Genomic DNA, 7,602 nt, shown 5'->3' with positions numbered 1-7,602 from the left:
CTTAAAAAAATCGAGGGCTATATTATGGATAAGGGCTGTCCTAAGTTTACACAACCTGACACAGAGCTCTTGTTTTTGGGACTCCCCGAAGAAAAAGTTATGGGACTCTATGGGCTGGCGGGCATTAAGGGCACTGTCTCGGGTCTGAAAAAGTCAGCGCACTACGCATTGTAAATTGTGTATAAAGCCATCACTTCTGGGAAGAATAAGGAGGTCTGCACAAAGTATTTCACTGAATCTGATGAGGAGGATTATAAGCTATGCAGATTGGCAACTCACATACTCGAGGACAAATCCAAAATCGCACTTGAACTCTGTGGTATCCTCAAAGACAAGCGCCCATATCTCAGCTAAAACAACTACATCTATAGCGAGTAAGCCAAGCACAAGTTTGGAAAGTGGTACAAAGAGAGACCCAAGCCGAAGCGCACCGAAGTCAAGCGCCCAACCGTCAAGGAGGGGGAGGAGGAGAAAATAAATACAGAAAACGGCTTCAACAACATGAACACTTCCATAGTTCCAAATATGCATGCATTCACAACCAACGCTAAAAGCAAGGACATTAGCACGAATTTAGAGGAGCTATAGTTTTGGGACTTCGATATCCTCATGACAAGCAAGTAATAATATTTGATCGACAGCTTCCTGGATCCGATCGACATCTGGGATTTCAAAATGAAAAACAAGGAACTGAGAGAAAAGATTGGGTTTAAATAGTACATGCTTTTTCTCATAGAAAACCCGATATCCCGAGTTGACCCGTCTTTGATAACTGACAAAATTTTATCCATTCATATGGAGTCTGAGGAGTTCGACCCCTCGGTCCTCATGGAGAAATTTCATAGGGATATCTCTGATGAGTAGAGAAAGGAATTTGGCAAATAGATCCCAGTGTATATCGGACCGGACAGTCCAAAAAACTTAGTCAAATATTTCTTCAACCAGTTTCAGGAGATGTAACAGAAAATTGGCCTCATCAAGAACAACTTTGACTAAACCGAAAAGATCCGCAATTAAGCGAATATAGGATTTTCACTGCGTACAAAGACAAAAAACTCTATGAAAAATCTATCAGCCCAGGTGGAGCCACTGCACCGCAAATACTTATAATGCGAAAAGCTAAGGACCTTGATTGTCTTCCTTGAGCAAAACTCCTAATTTACCCGGCTTCCTTCTACCATGGCCTCGCTTATCGAGGACCACAAAATTTAGCTCATACCGCTGCTGTATTCGCGCTATGAAAGTTTAATAGAGACCTATAGTGAACACCCGATCTTAAAAACAATAATTTTGAGTATTGAGAACAACCTGCAATGGGCTCGCACTCAGCAGATTCATGCGATGCTAAACGAAGGCATCAATCAAAAGCAGGCAGAAGTCTTAATAGGGCTCTTCAAAGATAAAAAGAGTGTCGTGAAAGAGTACATTGTGCCCAAAATTACCTACTATATTCTTAGTAAGATAAACAATAATGTCAAAGAAACTAATGACCTGAATGAACTCGAAGCTGGGATCAAGAAATTCGAATTAATTAACTTTCAAGAGCTGATTAAAGTTATCAAAAAGACTCATAATGGAGAGCTCTATGGCATTGAAGAAGGGGATCTATTGGAAATGTTTCTTGCCGACAAACCTGAAGAAAAAACTGACTACTTCACATAGTGCTCGCATTTTTAGAGGGAGCTCGAGTCCTAGTTCTTAACACTGTATGAATTGATAAAAAGCTGGCAAATCAAGTACAATTTGTTCTTCCCCGAAAAAGAACTTCTCACCACTTCGCTCATTGAATGGGCCGCTTACATTACAAAGTAGATCAATGCGAATCTGAAGCATGAGCTATATACTGAAAACAAGATTGAATACCAGGAAAACCACGAAGAGCATTACGGGAAAGAGAGGAAGTGCACAGAGATAGTTTGCAGGATTTTGATGATGATCGAAAAATATGCATAAAAGAGAGACCTAATCGACAAAATAGAAGCCCTCAAACTCAGCAACTTCGAGTTACTCTGCAAAATACTGTCGATGGAAAACAAAACTCATATCGATTTCAAGCCCTGCCCGATCAAGAGAGACTTCGATAAAAACTATTATAATGAAATCCTAGTCAGGCTCATCAGTGATACTCTCGGAGGGTGCCAGAAAATACAGAAATACCCGTCCTTCCAAACCTCCCAAAATAAGCAATATGAAGCACACATGTTGGATTATATTTGTAATAGTTTCGAAATAGACGGATCCTTGTTAGGCCAACTGCCAGAAATACTGACTTATGCCTGCATTGTTAACTCGATACTAGAGGGTCATTTCCTGACCCCATTTTACAATTAAATGAGGAATTTCGGGGGATTGAAACAAGAACTGAAAGAAAGGACAAAAAAAAAAAGTAGGAAGGTCAAAGAGCTACTCAACTCCTTTATCAAAATCGAGTATAACTCTACAGTGATTGAAAAAAAATACGAAGGATTCGCTCTGGATATCTTAGACTTGTTCAATGCGCACATATTCCTTATATCCGAGTATGCAAATAACAACTACAAAAACCTGACTGTCTTTTTTATGGAGTCCTTTTTAAATGAATGCGAGAAGATCATCAAGGAGGTCAGCCGCTTAAAAAAGTAGTTCTATGCCGAAATGGCCATCATCAAAGCTCTCACTACCAAAATCAGAAGCAAAAGAATCGATGAAAGGTGGGCAATTATCCTCGTCCAAGCAGAATTTGATAAGCTAACCGTGCAGAGATTAGAAGACGAAATTTTCAAAATGAAGTATCGGAATAGCATCACATTCAGGGCTTTAATCGAATGAACGTCACATATATATCATTTATCATGTATGGAATAAGTCTGTTTCCTTTAGAGATCAATAATAGATATAATAGCGAGCCCAAGGCACGATAAAAAGATCTATAAATCATGAGGCTTAAACTGAGTAGATTTGGGCTTTATAGATATTGAAGACATTAGTATTTTCTCCTTCTTCTGGCCCCGACCATTAGATAACATCATCGATTTTGGGGATATAGACTGCGCTTGATGCGCTAATTCGCGAGCAAACGCCGATGTGCAATATAATTTGCCGGCCATTCTTGTTGATCACGCTGATTACACTACTCTGGATCTTAGTTATCGTGCTATAGTCTGAATTTATGCTTCCTAACGCAGAACAGCTGAACCGGAAAGGCCTTGGAACGCCGTATTTCAGAATCCATCCACTCGAATAGATGTTAATTTGCTGGGATAATATATTTTCCGATCTCAAGCGAACAATGTCAATTGGGGTGGGCTGCGTATCTGAGGGGGCCTGTGCAGAAGCATTATAAAATGGAGGCAAGGGCAATAAAGATGGTGATATGAATGCTATCGAGGATGCGGATGGAATCGACGGTATATATTGTGAGGAGGATGAGGAGGATGAGGAGGATGAGGAGGATGAGGAGGATGAGGAGGATGAGGAGGATGAGGAGGATGAGGAGGATGAGGAGGAGATCGAGGATGAAGAGGATGAGGAGGAGATCGAGGATGAGGAAGATGAGGAGGAGATCGAGGATGAAGCATTAGTGCTTTGGTTACTACTAATGGGTGAGACATTTGAAGTGTAGCCTGCCGCCGGACATTTGGTAATTTAATTATTGATCCTTTACAGTCCATTTGCAACGATTGACAGTTTCTGTTGATTTGTCCTTAAACTTGTCCGATTCAGGTTCCTGGACACCTAACTTAATTTATTGTTGAGTTAGATAATTCTATTTTCGTTTCGCGCTATCTATTACTTATTGTTTTCATAGTTGCTCTTCATTTTTTAGAGCGCAGCATCATCTTTCTCGATGAGCTGTCTTTTGAGCGCAGATAACTGAGAAAAGTCTCGATACTTATCTTATAATAATTTGATTTGAGTCGAATTCTGCTGTTGCCCATATCTTTCGGTATCAGCTATCTTCTTTTTGCTGTCTTCAAATCGCCTCTGAATGTAGTCTCTTTAGATCGTCAACTTCTTGATTTCGTCATTTAATTCCTGCAACTTCGCCGAATCTGAATCAGCGAAGGTTTTTAAGCTAACCAGTTACTTTTGAGATACACCTGCAGATTGAAGAATGGTTCGAACTCTATCCAAGTAGATAGCGGCTATGTTTTAGTAATACTTCAATTCTGAGTTTTTAAATTTTCTTTCATTTTAAAGACTTCGAATGCTGCTTTCAAGTGACTTCTTGTTGCCTGACATATTTAATAGCCTTTCAAGGCCACTTTTTTCGATTTTCATCGACTACAACTGCTACTAGCCCCAAGAAATGAGCCCTTCCTCTGTCGCAACCTTGGCTCTCATGGCAGCCAATTCGCCTTGCAGAGAGTCATAGACTTGTTTCAAATATCCGATTTTTTATGGGCATTTGTCCTTGGTTTAAGCGATACCTTGAAAGACTCTTAAAATTTGTAATGCATCATCATTCTTCACAATCGATGCAATGCGAAGGATACTCGGCAGAGAAGAGATTATATTGTTTGCCTCCAGAAAGCTTTCATTAAAAGCGTTTCTTATCGAACTAACTGCTTGTGAGCCTAGTATCGGAAGTGGGGGTGGCTGGGTCGAACTTTTTATAGGGAGTGGTTGGGTGGCGCCTGGTATCGGAAGTTGTGGTTGAGTGGCGATTGGATTTTTAAAGTTATTGATATTAAAATTTTGTGGAAGAAAAGTCACGGATCTTCTGGACACATCTGTCACTGTCAACTTAACATTTCCTGCATCGAAATCAATGACAATATCTTTCAGAGCTGAATCACCCGTTGGTTAGGAGATATTTGCTTGAATGGCAAAGCTTCTTATTCGTGTTGTATCTTCAATTGGGATGATAATTTATTAGCCTCTTGTTGCCCAGCCCTCAGGCACAAAAATGTATTCAATTTTGCATTTGCCGATTCTGGCTTCACAGATGAAGGAAATGGTCCATGTTTTTTATTATTTAGACAGATTGATCTGATCGTCCTTCATGACGAAGGATGTGATCTCGTTCGTCTGAGCGCTACTTTCACAGGCCATAAAGATCGCTATTAGTAACAAACATAAATTTCTCATGACTCTTCTTTCGTTCTTCTCAAGTTTCTTCATTATTCCCAGCCTTAAATTAACATTTCAGATAAACTTTCTAATAATCAAAATTTCTTCCGCCCCTCAAAATTATTCTTATTTCTCAGTATTCCATGCTCGTCTTGAATATTATCCTTGGCAAACACATAAATGCCATAAGATTATCACTTATTCATGCACAAACAAGGCAAATCCTGTACAATGTTTAATTTCAAACATTTTTTAAAATAAAAAAGTTTGAGACTACTCATTGGCATATCGAGCTGACCCAAATAAAACAATGTAGAGTCATTCCTACGCCGAGCCTAGATGTGTGAATTCGAAGAAATTAATATCGCGTGTTTTCCAGTATTATAAATTTGCGCAAGATTATTGATATGAACAGATTAATGATTCTAGAATGTATAAACTTCACTTTCTTGCATATATTTAGACTTTAAACTATGCTTGGTTTGAGCATTAACATTATTGATCATCGCAGTTTAGTTATTGGCGTTTTCTCCATTAGGATCATAATGGAAGGTAAATTGAATGTTGGCCATCAACATCGATTATACCTAAACAATATGCAGGGTGGCAATTTTTAAGCTATTTATTTATGAGAACTAACTGGTAAAACTGGTAAATATACTAATATGAAAAGTGATTACGATCAAACAAATTAAAGTGATGAATCGCTTCGTCTTTTTTTTAATTTTATAGCTGCGAAAATAGTCATGAAATTGGCAGATGACAGTTAAATCATGTGACTACATGTGTGCCTCAGGAATTAATATGGATCAATATATATATATATATATAAATGCATTAATAAATATTAATCAATACTAATCGATACCGTGAGCACTAATAAGTACTGATCGATATTAAAAATATTAAAAATACTAATATTATTAATAAATAAATATAAATAAATATTATCACATAGGATGCGTTGAATTTGTGACGTATTTAGACTCAATTAAGGAATGCTATATAATTGAATTGAATGGCGAATGAATATGATGGTTGTGAATAAATTAAGTTGAACATAAATAAATATTGTAGGAGTGGCAGATCCAGCTGATTTGTCTCACTCCTCAGGTCATTGAGTAGTCAATCAATAAGGGTAAATCAATGGCATATAGAACATGAGGTGTCAGGCCGCGCTTCTGAAGTCGACGTTGATTTCTACACCGCTGGGGATGGTGATAGCGGTCACTTCCTTGATTTGAGAAGAGGTGCACTCGAGGTCGATATAACGCTTGAAGATGGTCATTTCGAAGTTGTCAAAGGTCTTGGTACCCTCTCCGCAAGGTGATCTTCTGCAGCAGATTCGGAGATGCCTGTTGGGGAGTCTGACTGGCCCTCTAATCTTGACACTGGAGCTCTTGGCGTTGCCTACTAATTGATTGGTGACAGATTGCATGGCAGCTAGCTTATTGCCTGAGAATGTGATTCTAGTCCTCTTGATATCTTGATCCTCGATGCCTTATTTTTTTCCGTCTTTCTCAGCCATAATAAATTAATATTTTATATTTTTAATCGAATATTCATTTTTCATAAATATATGGGCAAAAATTACCGAAACTGTATCGCCATCATTTATCATAGATTCCTCCACCTTCAACACCCCCCGAAGGCCCTATGAAAAGGAAAGAATTGACAGCGAACTCCAGCTCGTTGGCAAGTACGGACTCAAGAATAAGAAAGAAGTCTGGAGAGTCCATCTCACCCTCTCCAAATTCAGAAAGGCAGCCAGGGAACTCCTCACTCTCGAAGAGAAAGACTCCAGGAGATTGTTCGAAGGCTCAGCCCTCCTCAGAAGAATGCATCGATATGGCCTCCTCACCAACGAAGAACTCAAACTCGATTATGTCTTGGGTCTCACAACCAGCAAACTATTGGACAGAAGACTTCAAACTAGAATCTCTCAGGACGCCTTCCACTCAAAATCTATCCATCAGGCTAGAGCTATCATTAAGCAAAGGCATATTAAGGTCGGAAAGAGCTTGGTCAATGCATCATCTTTCATGGTGAGGACCGAATCCGAGAAGAAAATTAACTTGGCACCTTTATCTCCCTTTGAAACCAACAAGCCCAGCAGGACATCCAGAAAGAAAAACAAAGGAAAAAATAAAGGAGGAGAAGAGGCAGCAGAATGATTTACATATTCGTAATACCATTTATTCGATTAGTAGGGCTTACTTCAACACTCGAATTCAAGTTCGATTCTGTTAAATCACTATTGATATTTATCTCTGGAGATCATGAATAAATAGGGCTATCATTATCAACTTGAGCATTCAGGCGAGATGACTCTGAGCATGTATCGATAAAAATAAATATATATATCGCCATACTCTCACCTCACAGGATAATCTGATTTATTTATTGTTAATGAGTGCTAAGGTACTATAGTATCCTTTCATAAAATTTGTCAATCAATCAAATGGATCACATGCAGATGATGAGAATATCCTTATGGGGTTGGGGTTGGGGTTGGGGTTGGGGTTGGGGTTGGGTTGGGGTTGGGGTTGG

General features: G+C 38.9%; 1 pseudogene; it reads left to right on the top strand.

Moving 5' to 3' along the window:
* The first annotated feature begins 3,352 nt into the window (after positions 1–3,352).
* Positions 3,353–7,232, top strand: LOC148298298 (small ribosomal subunit protein uS4 pseudogene; annotated as a pseudogene).
* The last annotated feature ends 370 nt before the right edge of the window (positions 7,233–7,602 follow it).

The sequence above is a fragment of the Brachycentrus maculatus genome, unplaced genomic scaffold (assembly GCF_059751285.1).
Source record: "Brachycentrus maculatus isolate JH-2025_06_01 unplaced genomic scaffold, ASM5975128v1 h1tg002227l, whole genome shotgun sequence".
In the NCBI taxonomy this organism is placed as follows: domain Eukaryota; kingdom Metazoa; phylum Arthropoda; class Insecta; order Trichoptera; family Brachycentridae; genus Brachycentrus; species Brachycentrus maculatus.
Note: the sequence above shows the minus strand (reverse complement) of the source record. Positions and strands in the feature narration are given on the sequence as shown.